Genomic DNA, 24457 nt, shown 5'->3' with positions numbered 1-24457 from the left:
AGAAGTGTTGTGTTTTGTGGCTATACTGCACTGAGGCAATCAGTAAGATCTGAAAGGTGGGCAAGCGTTTGTGTGAAGCAGCCTCAGAAGTGCTGACAACCTATCACAGAAAAGCCACACAGGAGAGACCCGCGTTTGACACACTTCTGCGTCTGGAAATCTGAAGCGATCCGAGCAGCTGTGAGGAAGACAAGAGCAAGAGAGAATAGTTTTGAAGTGACAGCTGGAGAGAATCACTGTGTTCAGAAGGTCTAAACTCCTTATTTCTCTCACTCCTTAGGAGCGCTCATTATACGGCCGCCCGATAACTGGGATATGCAGAAGGCACATGCAAGCACTTATTCTCTCGCAGCCTTGCATCTGGGATCTCTTCAAGAATACAATGAACGTTTTAGGAAAAGTACTGCTCTTGCAGCGTCCTTTAATTTGTGACAGAAAGGGGGATCTGGTGATAGTGTGAGTGTTGGGATGTCGGTGCCTTAACTATGTTCCCTTGGTCTACTCTAGACGCCTGTATGCGGCCAATAAACGGATGAAAAAAAAATCAGGGCATGTCGCTTATATTTTTTGAAGGGCTGGGCCTTTCACAACAACCAGGAAACACTACAGAACACCAAGATCTGGAGAGGTTCCTACAGTCTAAAAGTCAGATTCTGTTCTCAGTGACACCAGTGTAAGGGCTTGACTCAAAGTGCACTGGGGTCAGAGGTAGTTTTTCTACTGACTTCAAAGGATTTTGGATCAGACCCTTAATTCTGAGGACTTTCAGTGAAGTCTGTGGATGTCTGGACTTAACAGATGTCATCGAGCAGAATCCAGGACGGGGGAAATGAAAATAATATATGACATTCACTTAGCAGCTGATGTAAAAGGAGGCGGAACCATTCTGAATGCTATCAAGAAAGCTCTCTCCTTCCCTTTTAAACACTATGGTGAATGGTTTGATTTTTTGGCACACCAATGAATAGAAAGGAACAGGCCTTTCCATCAGTCCCTCTCTGCTTTATGCTCCAAAGATTTATGGGTAAAAGTTCTCTGTCCCATAGTATATCACTCCAAACAACGCCTTCTCCCAGTGACACCAATATATACACTTCAAAGATTTGTGTGATTTATTTAAAACCACTGTTCCATGGATTAGGTCTAACGTTTTGGTTGGGCCAGGTATTACCCAAACTGACTAGATCTGACTCTTGGTTATTTTGGCTGCCTTATGACTCTGATGGAGTTGTGTAAATGCAAATAAACATGATGATGGGCTCCATTCCTACCCTGGTTTCAGAAATCCAGACTGAAATATAGTTTTCATGTAGCAACAGGAAGCTCTTTACATGTAACAAAGCTGACTGGAAAGAGTGTAGAAAACCTCCAGGAAAGATTCTCAGCTAGAAGTAAACTCTAGAGTGGAGTTTGTTTTCCCTTTAGGATCAACATGACATTGAAATTAACAAACATTCCACAGTGGCTCATTAATTAGAATTAGTAGCTCTTTATCTCTCATATCTAAGATATAATACTATATAATATTATAAAACTGTTGTGCTGCAGTATTTAAAATCAAGCTTGTTTATATACCACAGAGATATTTTTATTTGAACAGATAATCAATTTTTGCTTGAAGCATGATGTGAAATGTTGAGCGTTTTAAAGAACCCAGAGATAAAATGATAGCATCAACCATTTTGGTTATTCCTCAACTGCTCTGGATAAACTGTGTGGTTTCCTCCCTGGTCGTTTGTTTAACCCATCCCTCTGTTATAAAAATGTCAAACCACCACTCCCATAATCTCTTAGCTAAAGACTATTTTTGGCAGCGGATTGGGTCTTGGAACCCTCTTCAGCAGTTGACATTATATGGAGGTTGAAACCACTCATCTCACCAGGTTGTGAGCTGAGCCAGATCAGAAAACAAGTCAGCAGGGGTGAAACCCTTTCACTAGTACCTTACATGAGCAATTTCCTTTACAGTTCAATGAAAACCTGTTGTACAGATACCATTGGCCTAATTTTGCCATGGCATAGCCACCACAATTCCATTTGTTGCATGTGATACCTCAGCCACTATAATCTGGAAATAGAAGGGCATAAGAGATACATAGGAAAAACAAAGCATATCTTAAAAGGTTTTGAATATTTAACCTGATATGTGGTTTTTAACTTTATAGACTTGTATGCAGATCTGAGTCAGATCACAGTCTGGTGAGCTGAGTGGTTTCAGCCTCCACGCAAACATTGCAAACTGCTCAGCTCTACTCAGAACCTATGAAAATGAGGCCACTAGAGTGGTATTTTGTGACAATGGTTCTAGCAGCACAGTTCAGTCTCTTATAATTTTGTGTTTAATTTGATAATTGGAATTATAAAGCATATCAATATTCAGCTATTTAAACCAAAAGTAAAGCTTACTCAGAAATGATCACTAATTCAGAAAAATGTTTTCTTTCCATTAGCACATTTTTCTTAGAGACACTGAATTTCATTTAGCCTCAGCCATATGAATTAAATGGATCAAATTCAGCAATGACATACACCCCTATACAATCCCATGGACAAAATTCATCCATGATGAAATTGTATTGAGTTTAGCACAGTTACACTAGGGATGGACTTGGCTCAGTAGGATCACCTGGGATGCAACTCAGCAGTGAATATAGCCCACTGTGTTTCTCTGTGTATATCAGAGTTAATATATCCACATTTGATTAAAAGACTAATTTGTACCCGTTCTCTGGCGCAGAAATGGCATGTTACCATAAATTAATTGATGAACTGGCAGGAGTTCAGGGAAGAGCAACCAAAATGAGGAGTGGGTTGAAGGGATTGATTTATGAAGAAACTTTAAGGGGAGCTATATAGGTTGGGTAAATGAAGATGAAGAGTTTGTGTCTCTGAAGAGGCAATGAACCTGAAAACAGTCTACAGATATTTGTAAGGTATAAACACCAAGGGGGGCGAGAGAAATTATTTGGTGTGATACATAGACATGTAACTAGGAGTAAAGAAATGGAAGTAATAAAAAGACAGGTTAGACTGAATATTAGGAAAAACTTCTTTACACAAATGTCTTAGTCTGTGACATAGTCTCCCTAGAAAAGTGAGGACACCTCATTACTTGGGTCTTTTAAAACCAGACTTACCAACACTCTAGAAAATGTAGCTGAATAACAGCTAAGTATTATTACTTAAAAGTGCTACATGGAACAGTTCTGTACTGACAGAGAGTTGGACTAGAAGGACGAATAAGAGGTTTTCATCTCTAAAGTCTAAGATACCTTGTTTCTATGACAGAGTATAATATAACTGCTGAGTTTCTCACCAGCATGTGCATACCTATGTGGTATACCTATGTGCATACCTATGTGTTTGTGTATAGCTTTTCTGCAGTATAATTAACTGACCTTCACTCTCTGTTAAAGCTTACAATTCCAGGGCCTTCTCCCATTCCCTCCCTCGTATTAATGCGCTGCTTCTCTGCTTACCTGAAAACTGTTTTTCTGAAGGGTTCAGCTATCTCCAGTGCCTTTAGGATTAATTTCAGCCTGCTAGGTACAAAGGGTCTTCAGAGAGACTTTTTGTGTGCTCTCATTTTCTACTGAAGTCAGATCACTCAAGGGGAACTGGTAATAAAAGGCCCAATCTTTCAAGGTGCTGAGTAGAGCTGGGTGAAATTTTTCAACTGAAACTTTTTTCCAGCAAAAAATGCAGATTTGATGACACCAAAATGGTTTGCAAATTTTTGTCTGTGTCACTAAATTATTTACGTCAAAATCAGCCCCCTCCCTTAAGAAATATTCTGAAAAAGCAAAAGTATTTCATTTCAGCATTTTTAAATGGGACATTTTGATTTTTTTTGTTTTTAGTGACTTTCAGTTTTGAAATTTTCTTCAATTTAATTAAAAAAAATCAAAAACATTAAGCAACTCAAAATTAAAACATTTTCTTTGACCTAAAATGATTTTTTTAAAACTTTTTGATTTGCTGAAAATTTTGAAAAATTTCAGTTTGTGGGTCAACACAAAATGATCTCCCCATCCCCCAATTTTTTTTGTAATTGCCAGCTATCTGAAAAATCCATTATTCACCCAGCTGTAGTACTGAGTGCCTTCTGTTGGGTGCTCCTAACTGTATTCAGGGACAGTTGAGTACACTCAGAATTCCTGCTGAAGTAATTTGTAAGCAGGTGTCACTCAGTAGTTTGCAGGATTTGGTATGGTAGGTTGGTGGAGCTATTTAGCACAAACAATGCAGAGTCAGTCAGTCATATTCCTTTTCTCAGGAAGAACTTTGTATCCCAGCCGCAGAGCAACAGTCCACAAAACATCAGAAATGCAACAAAAGTGTTCCTAGCTCAGGATTTCTCACCTAGACCCAAGTTGTGAGTTTAGAGGCCAGACTTCTTCCACGTGGTCTTGTTTCCTGTTCCTGGAGCTACTGTTTCTTCTTCGAGTGCTTGTTCATGTCCATTCCAATCAGGTATGTGCATGCGCAGGTGCACAGTAGCCGGAAGATTTTTCCCATAGCAGCCTCCGTCAGGTCGGCCTGGGCGCCCCCTGGAGTCGTGCCTTCATGGCACTCAATATAGAGCCCTGCTGACCCGCCAGCCTCTCAGTTCCTTCTTACCACCAGTGATGGTTAGCTGGAATGTCCCATAGCCCTTGCTTAGCAAGTGCCTTTATCTCCATTTTTTGTATATAGTTTTCTGTAGTTAGTGCACAGTAGTTAGTTTGAGTTAGCTGGGGATTCCACCCACTTTCAACTCCCCGGAACTGGTGTATGCTGCAGTCCCAGAGTTTCAAAACCTGTGAGATTTGTGCTAAGTGCATGCCAAAGAGTGATCCCCATGCTTCTTGTCTAAGATGCCTAGAGGAAGGTCACCAAAAGGACCAATGTAGGATCTGCCGCAAGTTCTGTCCCAGAACTATTAAAGAAAGGGAACAGCAGCTCTTCGCCCACACTCAGACCCCAGTTGGGGGACCCCGCACCTAGCATATCCTCGTCGGCGTGGAGTGCCCCGGCACTGTCATCCTGGGAACCGGTGCCGAAAAAGGACTCTTCCCAAGATGCTTGGTACCGGCACGGCTCCTCCCGTGGCTAATTGGCTAGGCACCGGTCTCAGTCGCTGGTGCCTCAGACGAAGAAGAAGCCAGAGAGGGAGTGTTCTCCCCCAGCTAAGTCTAAGGAGCCAATGGCTGTGAGACCCCAGTCGGGCCACAGCACCAGGTCCCCGGGCAGGGCCGTGTCGACTCCTGCCCAGGCGAGGCAGTTGAGTCTGGGCCCAACGTGATTGCTGGACCCTACTGGCCAGCAACTACCGCTCCCTTTGACACTGGAGGCTTTAGAGGTGGCTCAAGACTTGTGGCATCTCATGGCGCCATTCTCACCCCCTAGTACAGAGTTGGCTCCAGCCCCGTCTGCACCACTGCGACCCCAGGTGCAATCAAGAGGGAAGCCAGAAATGATGTCCCAGCACTCCCCTTCTCCATGGCACCCTCCAGCACTGACACCTCCAGAGAGAGAACCTAGTTGGTCCCTGAGCTCCTGACGCTTGGTGCCCCGAAGCATGGCTCCTCCATGGTCTTCGTATTCTGAGACCTCGAAATCAGAGTCAGACTCCTACCGCTCTGATAAGAGCAGGAGGTCCAGGTTGTGGCGGGAGAGATGGGCTTACACGGTGCCATGGCCACCGCAGTGGCAGAACCCCTCTCAGCAGCCCTTCTGAACCCCATGAGCTTTTCACCAGAGCCAGAAAAGGAGCCAAAGGTCCTGCTCAGTGGCAACTTTGATGGCTTCGGCCACCTTTATCCCACTGGATGAGCAACCAGCTACTGGCAGGGGGGTGCGGCAGGGGCTGGCTGGAGACAGTGGAGTGCGGGGCTAGCTGGCTTTGGGCAGGGGGGTGCAGCAGGGGTTGGCTGGAGACGGGGTGTGGGGCTGGCTGCGGGAAGGGGGTGTGGGACTGGCTGGCTTCGGGCAGGGCAGGGGATGTGGAGCTGGTTGGAGATGGGCTGTGGGGTTGGCTGGAGACAGGTAGTGTGGGGCTGGCTGGAGGCTGGGCAGGAGGTGCGGCAGGGGCTGGCTGGAGACAAGGGAGTGTGGGGCTGGCTGGCTTTGGGCAGGGGTATGTGGCAGGGGTTGGCTGGAGATGGGGTGTGGGGCTGGCTGCGGGAAGGGGGTGTGGGGCTGGCTGGAGACAGGGGATGTGGGGCTGGCTGGAGACAGGGGGTGCGGGGCTGGCTGTGGGCAGGGCAGGGGGGGTGGGGCTGGCTGCGGGCAGGGCAGGGGGTGTGGGGCTGGCTGCGAGCAGGGCAGGGGGTGTGGGGCTGGCTGCGGGCAGGGCAGGGGGTGCAGCAGGGGCTGGCTGTGGGCAGGGCCTGGGGTGTGGGGCTGGCTGCGGGCAGGGAAGGGGGTGCAGCAGGGGCTGGCTGCAGGCAGGGTGTCAGGTACCAGGGCCGTCCCTAGATATTCTGGGGCCTTACGCAGCCCCCAGGTGGGGGGTGGTGGTGCCCCAGGCCTCTGTGGGGGGAGTGGAAAGGGGAGGCCAAGGCCTCCTCGGGGGGTGGGGCTGGCTTGGAGGGCAGGGGGAACCACGCCCCAGCAGTCACTGGTGGCACGGCTGGGGCCAGGTCTCTGCACTTCCCCCCACCAGTGAGTGCAGGCCCTGCTGCAGAGCTCAGGGGAGTGGGGGCGGGTCTGAGCAGAGGTGGGGGCCCTGGGGCAGAGCCAGAGCAACAGGGAGCAGCGCAGCGCCCCCGGTGGCTGGAGGAGGAACGACATCACTTCCCAGCGGGCCGGAGCTGATCAAAGCCGCAGCGCCCCCTCGCACAGCAGCAGGAAGAGGGTTACAAGTTTAGCCGGCGCTGGGTGAGCATCCCAGACATTTTGGGCACTGCTTTTTGGCGCCCTCAAATCTTGGCACCCTGGGCGGCCGCCTAGTTTGCCTAGTGGTTGCACCAGCCCTGAAAACAACCATTGGGCAATAGCCACAATCATCTCTGAGGTGTGGCCATTCACTGATACCATAAATGGTGATGGGGTAACCAGATATCTCCTTAGATACAACCAATTTACAATGTCCTGTCAGATCACTGTACATCAGAGATCACAGGCTTTTCCTGCAAGCACATCTGATTGGTGCCTAAGTCTACTAGCTCTTGAACTTCAGTCTCTATTAGTATTGGAATCTCACACCTCTCAGGTACAACAGAGATATCCTGTGGCCCACAAAAACAAAACAAAAAGGAGGGAGCTTCTTGCCCCTGGAGTGATTCTAGTTCCATATTTAGCAGTTATCCCTTTGCTCATCATCAGGACATGCTCTGGGGGCATAAGTCTTAACCTTAGTTTATTCCTAGTTGAACCACACAAAACTCCATGGAAACTCTGAGTGGGAAACCCCCCAGCCCACAAAGAATCTTCCACGTGGTATGTGTAATTCCCTTCAAAACAGAGACTGAGAGTTTGTCAGACATGATAGGCATCCTGACACCTATCTTCCCAGGCTTAGTTTAGTCCTGCAGTCCAGACTGGCCCCCACTAATATCTCCTCTATGCATACCATCACATTTGAAGTATTTGCCTGATGGTATAAAATCCATTCCTTTGGTTCTGTCAGCTGCGCTATATAGAATTGTTCCAGGACAACTAACCACACTATCTCCTCACTGTGACATGTTTCCAGCTTTAGCCATCAGTTGAAGAGATCCCAGAATCAGTGATCAAGGGTGAGAGCTGGGGAAAACTTTTCTGCTCAGAATTGCCTGTGATTTTCTTCCTTCATAAGCCCCGGTCCATCCAAAATGGCTGCTTTGTGTAATTCATAATAACTTTCAGAGGTATGATCCATCACCCAGCATCATCATACTGCTTGAGGCTTCCTAGTCAGGCATAGGGCCAGCCTGAGTACCCAATGGTCATGGAACCACCAATGTGCAATCACCAGACATTCAGAGATCTTTGTATGCACCTCTATGTCATCCTTAGTTGCCATTTTAGTTAGGAATCCTCTTTCCATAGATGTGGGAGGAGATGTGGCATTACCCTCATTCAATCCAGAGGAGTTTGTCTTATTCATTCCATTACCTGCAACAAGAATCTTTTCTGGGCTTCTTGATGATGTTGGTGGTCATACTGCTGCTAGAGCCGCTGCTATTGCTGCTGCTTCACCAACCACTTTAGGCTTTCTTTTTCCATGTTACAATGGATCAGTTATTACTTCAGTATCTTTGTACAGTAGACAGACAGGTCTGTTTTTACAGAGAGAACTTTATACATTAGTCACAGAGCAATAGTTAAAACATCAGAAATGTAACAAAAGCTGTTCCCCAGATCAGGGTTTCTAACTAGAGCTGAGTAAATTGACTTTGTGGTTTGGTGGCTGAAATAAAAAAAAATAATTAAAAATTTGGTTAGTTTTGAACTGATTTTTTTTCATTTGCTGAAACAAAAAACTGAAAAAAAATCTTTTGGGTTGAACAAAATGTTCTGAATGTCATTTAGACTTTTGTAAAAAAAATTCCTCGTTTTTACTCAGCTGAAACTATTCATTTAATTTGAACTGAACTGTATCTGGCCTTACCCAGCTCTTTGTGTTTTCCTGGGTTCTTTTATTAAAGCTCTGATTCCTTGTACATTTTTTACCTGGGTAACATTATGTTGTGTCACATATATTTTTGAAGGTTGGATATGTCTGCATATTTATGATGTCATATTTATTTTTATCATTGGTACATTGTGCCTAAAAATAACATAATTTATCTTTTCATAGCATTGGTGAAAGCTGATGAGTTGACTGCACTGGAAACTCAGGTCTTCTCTTCATCCATGTTGTAGGATTGCAGGCTTTTCAACATTATCCTGTTCATTGGCCCTGCCCTGGAAAAACTACATACAGGTAATTTAATCTTTTGCTCATTCAGTCTTGTGCTTTCTGCTGGGATAGTCAACTGTGGTGCCAACTGCTGTGTGTGTGATGTGAACATTTAGTTTACCAGGACAGTGTCTGAGGCTAACAGCTCATTTGATATTGACCATCAAACAGCCCTCATATAGTAATGACTTCTGATTACTGCTCAGATATTATGGTGATAGGTACTATAGACAATCCAAAGATAGACTGATAAACTATGGCTGGACGCTATTCACAGTGAACAATTATCCAATGAATATAGTTCTTTTTCTGTTAATGAATTATCTGTGAACAGTATGTGATTTTCATTAATTTATTTATTCATAATTGTTTAAGAAATAATTTATGCAAGTGTATCTCAGCCTGCTGATTGTTCACTTCAGCTATATCTGCTATTGGTTACTTGTGGTTTATGGCTGGTCACCTCAGTCATGTGCTACTGTTTCTGCTCCTTGATAAGATGACTGAAACTATAAACAGGGGATGAGCAGTTCTGACATGAGTAGCAAATATTGACATTGGTTCATGAATACCCATGTTTGCATGTGAAACCAATTTTGGACAAAAACAGTAATTCCCAAACATTTGTGTGAACAAAAAATGGTTCACATGAGTGTTTGTGGAAAGCAAATAAATAGGGTGTGGACATAGTCTAATTGAAAATTGATTCAGAATTTACAAAAGTATTCATGAATTATTTCCCTCACCATTTGCTTTATTCTGGATATTATGGACCTTGTCTGGATTCGAACCAGTGACATTAGAGGTGCAGTAGTGGGTCTTTTGGCCCAATCCTGTATCACTGAAGTCAATTAATTTTGCCATTTATTTCAGTGGGAGCAAGATGGAGTCCTATATCCCTGTACTAGTTACCTGAACCATCCATTAATTCTTAAAATCATGTATCTAAACAAATCACATCAATATTTAAAAATCATTCTTTCTGAAGGAAAACAAAAAGCAAAGCCCATGTAACATGAATATTTCAGTTGCTCTCTTCATGGAACCTAGGAAGCAGAATTTTTACCAAAGCTTTCCTTCTGAGTTTCATGAATCCGTGTTCATTGCTGAGCTGGCTGTAAGCAGGCTTTCCATATCTGTGGTTGTGCTTACAGCAGAGCTATATATATATCATGACAGATCAGGGACTTTCCACCATCTCAAAAAATAGTCTTTCTATAAAAATAAATTAAAATACTAGTACGGTTTTCATACTTTGAAGGTTGGAAATGGAACATAGAATGAAAATAATATTATTCACATCATAAACTATTTTACAGTTACATTAGTTTACTTAAAATGAGGCTGAGTTTCGTGATGGTAGAGGAAATAAAGAATGTATTTGGGCAGTCTCTATAGAGGGTGCAAGAGCAGATGTGGGGGGAGATAGCAGAAGTTTGTCTCTCCATGGATGGATCTGGGTGTTGCCTTTCAATATGGAAATCACAGGAAGGTTGGTCTAAAAGAGAGAATGAATACATGGGAACAGATCCTCTGGACCAGTAAAACTCCATTGTGTGGCTCAGGATAGTACCTGTTTGGCTACAGCCCCTCACTTTTAGTCAGATCCCTCCCCACTTTTGAGATCTTTGAGTTCTGATATGGTCAACCTGAGTATCTAGCTCGATTCATTATCTAGATGACAGCAATATCTTGGAGGAACAATGGTCTGGCACAGAGCTACTGCCAGCCTCTCAAACGTATAGGTTGGTCCAATTTTTGATGACAAGCATGTGAATAGCTGCAAGTAGGGTTGGACCACAAAAGGTTCCATAACTGATTGCTTGTCAATATGTATATTTGTATCCAGCAGTGCTAATGTACTGACAAATTACTCACACTTTACTCTCTGGGATAGGATGTGAATCCCTGCCCCAAGGCTCGGGTCACTGTGATGGTGAAGGGGGAGATGCGGGCCATGGTGGTAGGTCTGGCACCGAGGCTAGCTTATCCTGTCATCTTAGGCCATGACTGAAGGGGATTCGCAGAGGTCCTGCGTGCTGTGAACCTGGGGTCCCAACAGCCTGAAGTAGCCTTTGAGGGAGAGCTGTTTGAGGAAGCAGACGAGGCATCCAAGAACCCCGACCCGAATGGCCAAGCAACCAGAGATTCTGACCACAACCCCCTCAGATGAAGAGGGGGTTCACCCTAGGGAACCCGCTTGGAAAGGGGCTGAGTTTGGGGGGCAGACTTCAGCCTAGACCAAAGGGAGGATCCCATGCTCAGTTGGGCCTCTGAACAGCTGGCTTGCATCAATTGGACTGTGACAGAGCCCCATCGGACAACAATGTACCCCCACTTAGAATTGACTGGTGACGACCTTTACTGGATCGACCATGATCCTTGGACACATGATACTGGAGCTTGGCTTGTGATACCCTGATGCCACTGATGTGCGGTCTTGCGATTCGCCCATGACATTTCAGTGTCTGGCCACCTGCGTCATGAGAAAACACTAGTGCGAGTTCTGGCCTGGTTTTTCTGGCCTGAGGAGCAGGTTAAACAATAATTTATAGTGCAGTTCAATTCCAAGTGTCCCAAGGTGCTGTACAGAATAGTGCTTAATTCTGCTCTCAATGAAAGCAGCATGAGCAGGATCTTGCCTTACAAATTTAACATACCACAGAATGCAGCCACCTCTGTTGTGGAGGTCAGTGGACAGTGCCCAGCACATTACACAGAAGTGTGTGTGTGTGTGTGTGTGTGTGTGTGTGTGTGTGTGTGTGTGTGAAGTTTGGTCAAGTCATCAGATCAAACTCTTACTCTTACACAAAGAGCCATGGAATATTCAAGGTTCAGGCAAAGCAGATTGGACCTTCATTTTGAAGATCTTTTCCGAAAGACCTCTGATTGCAAATGTAAATGTACATTTACTTGAAAAGGTACCCTCAAACAATACCTCATACTTAAAAGCACTTGCAATCAAAGTGGTGTACAAGACCATCCTGTTACTAAATAGGATCTACTCAGGGTTAGTGTTGTGCATTGCCATGCTAGAGACCTGAGTTCAGTCTCTGGGCTGACAGGGGATGAGTGCAGTGCAGAAATAGAATGTTTAGCTTCTGAGATCAGGAACAAAGTGTCATTCTTAAGAATGATGCTGATGAGTTCCAAAGCCAGTCCCACATTGCTTTCCTCAGCTACAAGGAAAAAAAGTTCAGCTTGAGATCCGAGAAGTGGTAGAATGAAAACAAGGATTTTCCAGGCTCCAAGAGGGCAGAAGAAAGCCATATAGGTCTGTATAACTCACTTGCTGCTCTCCAAAAGTCAGGTTTGCTTTCTTACATTTTGGACAGTGCAACAATTTAAAAAATCACAAAGAAGGGCATTTTGACAAGTCATATTACTACAGATGGGTGGAAGTGTTGCAAACGACGTCAGTAGGAGCAAGTCTGAGCCCATAATGGAACTGTCCCATTACAACACAGAAGTACTTCTTTAGACCAGTTACCCATCTTTTATTGTCATGATCTGCCAACAAATATCTGTCACCATTTCCATATAGTAGTTTCTTCTGTGAGGTGGCCTCTATGTTTTTCCACTTGTGGGAGTCTACTAAGCAGTACAACCCGTAGGAGGATAGACTGAGGAGTTTTAATTAAACAACTACTGTAGTATTGTTTTCCAAATCATATATCAGATCTGGATGCTAAATCAAGAAAGTGGTGCTGAGTAAATGTGTGAACAGTATTCCAGGTACCAGCCCTGCAGATTTCTATGATGGAAACATTGTGGAGGCAAGCCATCAATACCACCTTATCTGTGTCAGCTGCATGAAGAACTCCTTTTGAGCTCCACTAATTCTTATGGAAAGTGGACCAGAGGTCTCCACAATTGGAATGCCCTGCCCAAGTATGACCTTGAATCTGAGAAGAGCTTGACAACAACAGGGTGAGGTTTAGACAGAGTTCTTCCTGGTGCTGACATAATCGCTAATTCTGAGAGATGCACTGGTAGCAGGTCCCTGCTGAGAAACTGCTTGACACTGAGTGTACCTTCGCACCAACAGACCCAGACAACAGTGTTCCATTGATTTGGTTCTGGATAATGGAACCAGACCTAAAAATGATGGCTTCTACTTTCCAGTTTGAGGGGGTGTAAAGGCTGAAATTGGCAGGGGAACTGTGCTCTGACCTGAATTAGATCCAGTGATCTAGCTCATAATGTCTCTAACATCAGGAAAACCTGGATCCAGGCCTGCCTGCCCTTTCAGGCCTGATATGTGAAAGCACAGCAGGCCAAACAACAGTTGGGGGAAAGGACTTTCCCAAGGCACATTAGACAACAGGTATGTGCACACAAGTCTGGGAAGATGGAGAGTATGAGATACACCATTTAAACCAGACATTTTCCCAAACCTTTGGGGTCCAGATAGGACATGATGTCCTGGAATTGAGCTGGAGTTGGGCTGGGAATCTAAAACTAAATAAAAACTTTAAAAACTAGTATTAATGAATTAGGAAAGTCTTTTAAATTCACCCTCTCCCAAGTTTCTTGGCTTGAAGGGAAGGGCTCTCCACCTGTATCTTGCTGCAGAATGGAAGGAACAAGGCAGTTGGAGTCCACACAGCTTCTTATAACCTTGGTTCCAAATGTTCCATGCCATGAGGATGGCACTCAGATTGTCCCAACAGGCACTGCTTTCTAGTAGGTTCCAAAGCTCAGGGGCACAAGAGGGCCTCATTCTACAAGTGGGAAAATGCTGAGGCCATCTCAAAGAAGAAATTAAATATTTCAAAGTAGTTTTGGTTATTGCAAACAGGGTTGTTGAAACAATTACAAAAAATTGAATTAATTCAGTACAAATAGCTGTGAAATGTACCGAGAATGTAACTGTTGTCTCAACAATATCATGCTGCTGCAGTTTCTATCACAGTGATTTTCTCCCCCTAATCTATTTTGTAAAGGTCAAAGTGTAAAGCCATGTTTTTAAGTGTACTTCTGACATAATTCTGCAGAAAAGTAATTAAAGAAGATGAAAGTGACCTTTACTCACATGGCACAAGACAAATGAAACTGTTGTATTCTTTCTCCTTCAGCAATTTTCTTTGTTGCTTATGTCTCATAGACTTTATAGGGGATAAAAAAGCGACACATAAGATTTGGGCACATAAAATGTGTATGAAATTTTGCACCTACATTTGCATGTGCAATTGCTATGACTGCATGTGCAAGTTCAGAGATTACACATGCAACTGGCTAATTAATTGCCCCATTTGTAAGGACAGTGGCAGTAGCAGCAATAGTGTAGACATGCAACAAAATACATGTTTTTAGCATATTCAAGTGGTCACCTACTTTTTAAAAATGTGGCTTTATAAATGGGCATTTTACCTGTCTCAAAAATAGATTAAAAAAAATCCTACAAGGCAGTGTAGTCTTGAGGAATGAGCACAACACTGGGAATCAGGAATGCTAATCCTGGTTCTGCCACAGACTTGTAACCTTTCAGTATCAACAGCTGTAAAATGGGAATAATAGTATTTACTCACCAATTTCCAAGGGTGTTGTGAAGACTGATTAATTAGTTAATGTTGGTTCAGTGATTTGAACATATAAAACAAATATAAAATGCTAATTATTATTTACCCATCTTTATAAAGACTTTGAGGTCCTTAGATGAAAAACTCTGCTACATCAGTGCAAAATATTCTTATTATAAAGTAGTTGGAGCAATCAGAAAATATTGTGGTCCCCAATATTGTTAGTTATCATGAGATTTTTTTTATAAAGGAAATATCTCAAATTAGAAAGCAGAAGCAAAACTTTATTTGTACACTGCTAAGTTTTATTTATTAAATCCTCTTATATATAGTCAGGTCACATGCTAACTCATGCTAGTGCTTCAGTTTTGTTTTTCTAAAAATTTTTACATCAATGAGTGGTTTATTTTGAAATCTTTAAAAAAAAATATATAAATAGTGACAAAGCAAGTAGTTTGATACATTTTATGGATCCAACCTAGAAGTCTCTATACACACATTTCTATGTGGTCAAGGAGGCTTGCATATTTTTGAACTCTAAGTTGGTCTAATAAAAGATATCAGACTACAGTACTTGCTTTGTCTGCTCTGTTTTGCTGGTCCAGAATGACTACAAGGTTCATTTTCAATTTTTATCATAAAAACTGGGAAAGAGTTGATTTTGTGTTAATAGCCTTGAAAGAGGCTTGTACAACAGTACAGAATGTTGCCAGTTTGAAATAGATACACATTACAAAATATGAAGATGTGAAGTTATATCATCTTGAGAATTTTGTTTTTATAAGTAAGACTGGTTTTAAAATAAAACCTTTAAATAATCATACCATACGTTTGATGGTGGAAATTAGTATGAATGTTTCTGGCAAGTGAATGATATGATGTGGTTATTGTTTCTGTTTTCCTTGCTTGCTCAATATTGGCCTTTAATATACACAGATTACCATGTAGAAGGAAGGAATTCACAGTCTTGGCCTCCTTGTTTCACTCTGTGTTGCAGCACCTTTTTCATACTTTGTGTTAAACATCCTGTTGACTGCATTTATCCCTACAGAAAGGAAATATCTGTGGATTGAGACAGTGCTGTTGATGTACATTGGAAACCTGTGTCAGCTTTCACTATTTAATTGGATGAAATGAGTATTTTTTAGCACTTACCATGATATTCATATGGGTGAAATCCTGGCCTGATGGAATCCAATGGCAAAATTCCTGTTGACTACAGTGGGGTTAAGATTTCACCCATGGTTCCTAACCACCTGGTAACGGAGCAGATTGGCAGCTCAGGAAAACACCATAATACCAGTAAAGAAAATGAATTCAAATAAAAAAAGAGTCAGTACTATAAACTGTCAAAGGAATAGGTTTTCAACACAAATAAAATCCAAGTAGTATAAAAGCCATATGTATGATATGTTTAATTGTTATTAGTTTTTAGGCCTCAGAGGCTTAGCTGGCCCACTTCTGCAGTACAGCAAGACAGTTACAGCTGCATTATACATTTGTGTTCTGTGGGCTATTGTACTTCATCCCTTACTTACTTCATCTTTGTGGGCAAGGATCTGCTTGATCTTACTTCATGGAACTGCAGCTGTATTTGTAGAATTCTGTGATCCTCTGGTACTCCCCTCCGTGTACAATAATATGGTTTCAATGTACCAGCATTTTCTCTGGTAAGCAACTGCAAAATGCATATTTATTCCTGATGGCAATGTAATGTTCAGAGTTTTTTTTCATTCTTGAGTTTAGTTCAAGAAGAAAACGTGCTTCTTGACTGGCGCTCATATTAGCCAGCTGCAGCTTATAGTAATAATAATAATAATAATTAATAGCACAAGGTTAAAACAGTGTACTCAGAATTTATTTAGGGTGGAGGGAGGCAGAGAAATGCAATCCAGTATCTTCAGTTTATATAGCTCTCTCACCTCTAAAGATTCCAAAGTGCTTTACAAACTATATTGTAGGCAGGGCTGGACTGAATGAGTAATGGAAAGGTGGTCAGAACTTGGTTTTATGTCTCTTCTGAAAATCAGAATACAAGGAGCTGGAACAATGGTTAAGGCCCTGATTCAGTTAAGCACTAGTTTATATTTAAGCACAGGAGTAATCTCATCCCAGTTCAGCAGAGCACTTTGGCATGTGCTTAACTTTAAATACATGCTTAACTCCCATTGAAGATACTTTTGTCTGAAAGTCCTGAGTCAAGAAAGTATCACTATTGAGGAAAGCCTGTAGGGATGTGCTTAACTTTAAGCACAGATGTGATAATTTGGGGAGACCTGTCTATTTACAGCTTATGAACTTAATTTGATATTGGAGACTCTCCATATGTATCTATGTCAGTCTGCAGATTCCATTTTGGAGGTGGGGCTTGTCCGCCTTCTCTGTTGTCTTTTTATTTCCATGTTGGACTGAAATTCCAAGGGGCAGTATTAATGGTGGATTGTTAAACCTTGCTAGTTTTCTATTCAAATGCAAGCATATTTTGACAAAGATGGTGGCAAGACCAAGAAAACCAGTCTGCCTAGTAGGCTGGTAACTAAGCAACAGATCACCTCATTGATCACGGAAGCTGATCAGGAGGTCACCTGACAAGAATGGAGATTTAAAAAAAGGGTCTCCCATTGGCTATTTTAGAGGAGGAGGGAGAAGTGATTTGGAGCAGAAGCAAAAAGTTGGTTGCAGAAGTGAGAAGATGCTCTCTGCTTCTGAGGAGAAGCCATGTGCAAGAGGGAAGGGGAAGAGGAAAGATCCTGGACTTCTTAAAAGACTCTGACCTAAGCCCAAAGAACACTGAAGAATGCTGAGGAAACTGAGGCTGGGAAAGGCGTACAGGTATTTTGTTGTTTTGTCTAGATCTGTATATTTCTTAAGCTGTCTAAAGTAAAGAGTAATTGTTTTAGAATCCCTTTTATAAAGCCTCTGTGTTTTGTACTTCCACTATCATGTGACCTTGGAGAGGTAGGCTGTAAACCAAAGTGCTCACAAGGTTGGTGCTCTGGGAAAGGGTGTGCTTAAGCTGCTGGGGTATCTTGGGCGGGGGTGGGGAGAGTCAGCACTGGTTCTTGTGGCCTAAGGTAGCCAGACCATGAGGTCCCACTTCTGTGAAGAGGTAACAGACAGAAACACAGAATCTCTGCCCTGGAAGTGTGCTAGAGAGGCTGGAGTCAGAGACGGTGACTGGAATCTGCTGAAATCCAGGGGAAATGTAAAGCATATGGGGTCCAGCACCTTGAGACCCAAACATAGCAGCTTGGTGAGCATCCAGCAGAGGGAGCTTTACCAGGGTTGTGACAATGTTGTAAGTGATTTCCTGAATAGGAGCTGAAGCGATGGAATGCAGATTTGAGGGAATTTTTACAGTAAGGCCTGAGTTCCAAAGTTCTTGGAAATCAGTGGGAATCTTTCCATGACTTCAGTGGTCTTTGGATCAGGTCCATAATGCAGATTTCATTAGCTACCATTCTTCACCTGTTACTGTCATATATAAAATTCCACTTAATAAATGCCATCCTGAAATGAATTTTGGGTATGTACACAGTAACCGCAGTATTACTTCCTAATCTGTACCTATGATGTTCTTATTCTTCTCTCTATATCTATAAATTCAAAATAATTGTAGTATAATTGGCTGTGAATTAGGCAAACTATCTTGCAAATCCCTAAAATTCACATACTTTTTCAGGCATCATAAGATTTCTTTCCCCCCAAACCTCAGGAGGCTTAATTAGATTCTGCAGTCAGTTCATTCTCACTGAAGTCAATTGGAGTCTTGCACGTGGAAAGTCTGCAGGATCAAAAATTATGCCCAATGCCCAATTTCTTCCTACAGAAGAAAAAGTTAGCTCCTTAGGGTAGCATTTCTGCCTCCTGTAAATCAACATCTATCTATCTGGCTCCAGGGCCGGCTCCAGGTACCAGCATTCCAAGCTGGTGCTTGCGGCGGCAATCTGCAAGGGGCCGCAGTCCCTGTTGTTTTGCCCCCAAACAGCGCGCCGAATTGCTGCCAGGGACAGCGGGGGCAGGCCGTGTGCCCTTAGGGCGGCAGGCACGTTTCCGCGGCGGCGGCAATTCGGCAGCAGCTTCTATGTTTAGCTGAAGCCGCCGCTGACAGCTAAACATAGAAGCCGCTGCCAAATTGCCACTGCCGCGGAAACGCGCCTGCCGCCCTAAGGGCACAGGGACTGCCCCCGCTGTCCCCGGCGGCAATTTGGTGCGCTGCTTGGGGCGGCGAAAACTGTAGAGTCAGCCCTGTCTGGCTATCTATCTATCTGCATAGATAAAAATCATATTCTTCTTCGAGTGCTTGCTTATATCGATTCCAACTGGGTGTGCGAGCGCCGCGTGCACGTTCGTCGGAAGATTTTTACCCTAGCAACACTCGGTGGGTCGGCTGGGTCGCCCCCTGGAGTGGCGCCGTTATGGCACTGGATATATACCCTTGCCGACCCAACGGCCCCTCAGTTCGTTCTTACCACCCGTGACGGTCGTTGGAACTGTGGAGCGCGGCTTAGCTGATCTCCACTTCCCTAGCTTACTCATCGTTCTTTACTGATAGTTCTGTATATAGTTCGAGTTTTTACAGTTATAGTTAGTCTTAGTTGTTTGAATATATAGTTAGTGTATATAGTTGAGGGGGGGACTGGGGATTAGCCCCTTCCCTCCTCCCGGTACCAGGGCTCATGCCCAGGTCACCGGGATTCAAACTGTGCTCAGCCTGCCAAAAGCCGATGCCAACAGGGGATCCCCACGACTCCTGCCTCAAGTGCCTTGGGGAATCCCACCTTCCTGACACGTGCTGCATCTGTAAAGCCTTTAAGCCGAGGTCGAAGAAGGAGCGGTACTTTTGTCTGAAACAGCTCCTCATGGAGGTGGCACTTAGCCCAGCAACGTTGGTACCGAGCGCTGAACAATCCGCATCTGTAAGGAGCGCTCCTTCAGCTCCGGACCGCTCCAGTGCCGTGAAGGAGCCCGGCACTGACCCTCCCCGGCACCGATGTCGGCTCGGCACTGCTCCCTGTCCCCGCGGCCCAGGAAGCAACACAAGGCTCCAGCGGCCTCAGTATCATCCGCACTGCAGAAGGAGCACATGTCTAAGATGGATTGCCCGGCACCGACATCTGCCGCGGCACTGCTGACTGCGACACTGTCGATTCCGATCCTGCAAAGGCCGTTGAGTCCGGTGCCCGAAAGCTCCCCGGTTCACGCTGTGGTCGAGCTCGCTCTCCCATCCACGCCGGAGACCTTCTCCACGGCACGGGAGTTGATCGCGATGACGGAGACTGCGCTGCCTCAACCCCCGGCACTGCCGGTGCGGATCATCCACTCTATTCGCAAGCCTGCCTTGCTGAGGCCGCCCTCTGCGGGAGCCGCCGAGAGACATCGTTCAAGATCCCGGTCCCGATGCCGCTCACAGTCTAAGACGGATTGCCCGGCACCGACATCTGCCGTGGCACTGCAGACTGTGACACCGTCGATTCCGATCCCGCAAGGGCTGTTGAGTCTGGTGCCCAATAGCTGTCCAGAATCCCCGGGAATGACCAGCCAGAGACAGGGCTCCTTCTCAGGGTCCCTCAGCACCGCCTTGGCCATCGAGATACACCTCGGTGTCGTCTCATGCTGGTAGTGCTTCCTACGCACAGGACCGCGACTCGGACGTGCCCAGCCATACATTTCCGGAGAGCCAAGGCCCTGAGCAAGGGGCCCATCAGTGGTCTTTCTGGACATCTTGGGCGTACCACCAAGCCCAAGGTGCTCCACCAGCTGCACCACGGTCTGCCCCATTGGAACACCGGGTGCCAGAGGCAACTGTAAGCCGCCCCCACCATGGGTACGGATGAGGCTTCGGTACCACTGGCAGACACCCAGGCCCCACCTGAGCCTGACGCTGCCCCTCAAGAACAGGAGCCCCCACAGGACCCTCTTGTCCCTGGCCTTTCCTCTTCCTCCTCACCAGATGAGGCGGTGGCAGGGACATCCTCCTCCGGCCCTCCCCCAATTGACCTAAGAGCCCATCAAGACCTTTTGAGACGGGTGGCGCAGAATATGAATCTGCAGGTGTAGGAGGTCCCTGAAATAGAGGACCCAGTGGTAGATATATTATCAGCAGATACCCCTACAAGAGTGGCCCTGCCCTTTATTCACACTATACAGGCGAACGCTGGTACCATCTGGCAATCCCCAGCCTCTATTCCCCCCACTGCTAGGGGAGTAGAGCGGAAGTACATGGTGCCCTCCAAGGGCTACGAATATCTGTATGTGCACTCTCCTCCTTGCTCCCTAGTAGTGCAATCGGTCAACGAGCGGGAATGTCATGGCCAGCAAGCTCCTGCTCCCAAGTCCAAAGAGGCAAGGCGCATGGACTTGCTAGGCCACAAAAAATATTCGTCTGGGGGCCTCCAGCTTAGGGTGGCAAACCAGCAAGCCCTCCTAAGTAGATACAACTATAATACGTGGACGTCCTTGGGGAAGTTCACGGAGCTTGTTCCCCAGGAGTCCCGCCAAGAATTTGCAGCCCTGTTGGAAGAGGGAAAAAAGGTGGCAAGAACCTCCCTCCAAGCTTCTCTGGACGCAGCGGACTCTGCTGCCAGGACTCTAGCTTCCGAAGTGGCAATGAGACGCATCTCCTGGCTCCAGGTGTCAGGCCTTACACCTGAATTACAGCAGACTACACAGGACTTGCCCTTTGAAGGCCAGAGGCTATTCTCAGAAAAGACCGACGCTAGGCTGCAAAGTCTAAAGGACAACAGAGTAATCACGCGCTCGCTGGGGATGCACACCCCAGTGACCCAGCGCCGGTCCTTCTGCCCCCAGCCTCACCGCGCTTACCCCCCTCCTCGGCCACGACAGGACTTCGGCAGAAGGCGTGACCAGGGGAATCGCAGGAGACAGTCTGGACCCCAAGGCGGTCAAAATCAGGGCCCCCCTAAACCACCTTTCTACGGCCCAGCGAGTATTCCCAATATGCATGGCGGTAGTCGCCGCCTCCCTTCGCCATCGTCGGGTGCACGTCTACCTGTATCTCAACGACTGGCTCATTCACGGGGCCTGTGAGTCACAGGTGAGAAGTCACCTCTGCATCGTCAAAGATCTCTTCAGGAGACTAGGCCTGATGATCAACACCGAGAAGTCAAATCTGGTACCCACTCAGAGAATAGACTTAATCGGGGCGATTCTGGACTCCAGTCTCACCAGAGCTTGCCTGCAACAGCCTCGTTTCCAGGCGATGACAACAATTACTCAAGGCCTCCAAACCTTCCCGACAACGTCAATTCGCACTTGTCTCAGTCTCCTAGGCCACATGGCTGCCTGCACCTTTGTGACCAAACACGCCAGACTGCGTCTCCGTCCACTTCAAACCTGGCTTGCCGCAGTGTACCGACCGGGCTGAGACAGCCTGGACACGATAATCACGGTTCCCTCAAACATTTTAGCATCCCTGACCTGGTGGCTGAACCCCACCCTGGTCTGTGCAGGAATGCCATTCCACCCACCGCAACCTTCGATGGCCCTAACGACGGACGCGTCATCTCTGGGTTGGGGTGCCCACCTAGAGGGTCCCCATACCCAAGGCCTTTGGTCGGCTCAAGAGCTAACCTTACACATCGATGTGCAGGAGCTGAGGGCAGTTCGCCTAGAGTGCCAGGTTTTGTCATCAACTCCAAGGTCGTGCATCAGTGTTTACGGACAACACAACAGCCATGTTTTATATAAACAGGCAGGGCAGAGCTCGCTCCTCCCCTCTTTGTCAGGAAGCCATTCAGCTCTGGGAGTTTTGCATAGCCCACTCAATCGACCTGGTAGCGTCCTTTCTCCCAGGACTTCAGAATATCCTGGCAGATCACCTCAGCAGATCCTTCCTAACCCACAAGTGGTCGATTCGTCCGGACGTCATCCATTCTGTTTTCCGGAAGTGGGGCTTTCCCCGCATAGACCTCTTTGCCTCCCGCAAGAATCGGAAATGCCATGTGTTCTGCTCCTTCCAGGGTCGCTCCCCGGGCTCCCTCTCAGATGCATTCCTGATACCGTGGACGAACCATCTGCTTTATGCCTTTCCACCGTTTCCGCTGGTCCACAGGGTCCTGCTCAAGCTCCGGCAGCGCTTTGAAGTTTCGAGTGTAGCCAAGCCCTCAGTCTTCTCTCACACTATGGTTTCAAGGTTCCTCAAGGTCTTGGAACGTTTGTACCTGCAGGTTCGACGTCTGGCCCTGACCTGGGATCTCAATCTCGTTCTAGCCAAGCCTATGGGTGCTCCCTTCGAACTGCTAGCCACCTGCTCGCTGCTGTACCTCTCCTGGAAGACAGTCTTCCTCGTCGCCATTACATCGGCGAGACGAGTGTCCGAGCTTCAGGCCCTCACAGCGGACCCCCCCATATGGTGTTTCATAAGGACAAGGTACAGCTGCGACCACACCCCGCCTTCCTCCCTAAGGTGGTGTCGGCTTTTCATGTCAATCAAGACATCTTCCTTCCAGTCTTCTTCCCGAAGCCCCACCTGTCACGTCGGGAACAGCAACTGCACTCCTTAGACGTCCGTAGGGCTCTCGCCTTTTATATCAAAAGAACAAAGCCATTTCAAAGGACGCCCCAGCTCTTCGTAGCGGTGGCAGATCGAATGAAGGGCCTGCTGGTCTCCTCGCAGCAAATTTCATCTTGGGTGACATCCTGTATCCGTGCCTGCTATGACTAGGCCCACGTTCCGACTAGCCACCTCACCGCCCACTCTACTTGGTCTCAAGCTTCATCTGCCGCCTTCCTGGCCCATATACCCATCCAGGAGATATGTCGTGCAGCTACCTGGTCATCAGTTGCATTGGTGCAACAGTCCAGGGATGACGCGGCGTTTGGCTCAGCAGTCTACACTACGGGATTATTCCGAATTTACATAAACCGGTTTAACAAAACAGATTGTATAAAATCGAGTGTGCGTGGCCACACTAAACACATTAAATCGGTGGTGTGCGTCCACGGTCCGAGGCTAGCGTCGATTTCTGGAGCATTGCACTGTGGGTAGCTATTCCGTAGCTATCCCATAGTTCCCGCAGCCTCCCCCCCCGCCTTTGAATTTCCGGGTTGAGATCCCAGTGCCTGATGCGGCAAAAATCATTGTCGCGGGTGGTTCTGGGTAAATGTCGTCAGTCACTCCTTCCGCTGGGAAAGCAACGGCAGACAAGCATTTCATGCCTTTTTTTCCCTGGATTGCCCTGGAAGATGCCATAGCATGGCAATCATGGAGCCTGTTTCGCCTTTTGTGACTGTCACCGTATGTGTACTAGATGCCGCTCACAGAGGCGATTCAGCAGTGGCACACAGCTGCATGCTTTTGCTTTTGCATGATAGCAGAGATGGTTATCAGCCATATTGTACCATCTACCATACCATAAATTGGTAATAAGATGGGCATGGCTACCAGTCCTTTTGCACTGTTCCATTTGCTGCTGTCATAAGTGCCCCTGGCTGCTCTTAGCCAGGGGCGCAAAAGCCAAAATTGGGAATGACTCCCTGAGTCAATCCCTCCTTTTTGGTATCTAAAAATAGAATCAGTCCTGCCTAGAATATGGGCAAGTGTACTAGAGAACCACTGTATCAGAGAACCAGAGAGCACAGCTGCTCTGTGTCAGATCCTGCATAGATTATGAGCTGTATGCTATTCACAGGGGGTGCTCCTGCAACAACCCCACCTGTTCATTCCATTCTTCCCCAGCCTTCCTGGGCTACCATAGCATTGTCCCCCCACTTGTGTGATGAAGTAATAAAGAATGCAGGAATACTTGTTAGTGAGAAATGAGTGGAAGGCAGCCTCCAGTTGCTATGATAGTCCACATAGGACATTAAGGAGTGTGGAGGAGAGGAGCCCAGCATCCTGCTGCTAGTCCAGGGCAATTGAATCTTTTCTTTACACATGAAGGGTGGGGGCTGATGAAGCTCAGCCCCCTGTTGCTATGATGATGATGGTTATCAGCCATATTGTACCATCTACCAGGAAAAATTAGGGCCAGGCGCCCTTGATCGACCTGACCGATGCTAGTACGCATGGTTACCAGGCCTTTTGCACTGCCCCATGTGCCAATAG

At 46.1% G+C, this 24457-nt stretch overlaps 1 long non-coding RNA gene across 21 annotated transcripts in view; it reads left to right on the top strand.

Annotated features, from left to right (window-relative positions):
• The window catches only part of LOC120395799, a 305544-nt gene that overhangs the window by 58557 nt on the left and 222530 nt on the right, over nucleotides 1-24457 (top strand). For 16 of the 21 annotated variants that reach the window (XR_005592807.1, XR_005592799.1, XR_005592802.1 and 13 more), the window contains one exon: nucleotides 8765-8890. This is a non-coding gene — a long non-coding RNA (uncharacterized LOC120395799). Of the gene's footprint in view, nucleotides 1-3416; nucleotides 3547-8764; nucleotides 8891-10869; nucleotides 11517-12045; nucleotides 12141-17022; nucleotides 17201-24457 lie in introns of those variants that run through there. The other 5 variants (XR_005592817.1, XR_005592808.1, XR_005592836.1 and 2 more) reach the window with 5 other exon arrangements.

The sequence above is a fragment of the Mauremys reevesii genome, linkage group 1, assembly GCF_016161935.1.
Source record: "Mauremys reevesii isolate NIE-2019 linkage group 1, ASM1616193v1, whole genome shotgun sequence".
In the NCBI taxonomy this organism is placed as follows: Eukaryota; Metazoa; Chordata; order Testudines; family Geoemydidae; genus Mauremys; species Mauremys reevesii.
This window is presented reverse-complemented; position numbering and strand designations above follow the sequence as displayed.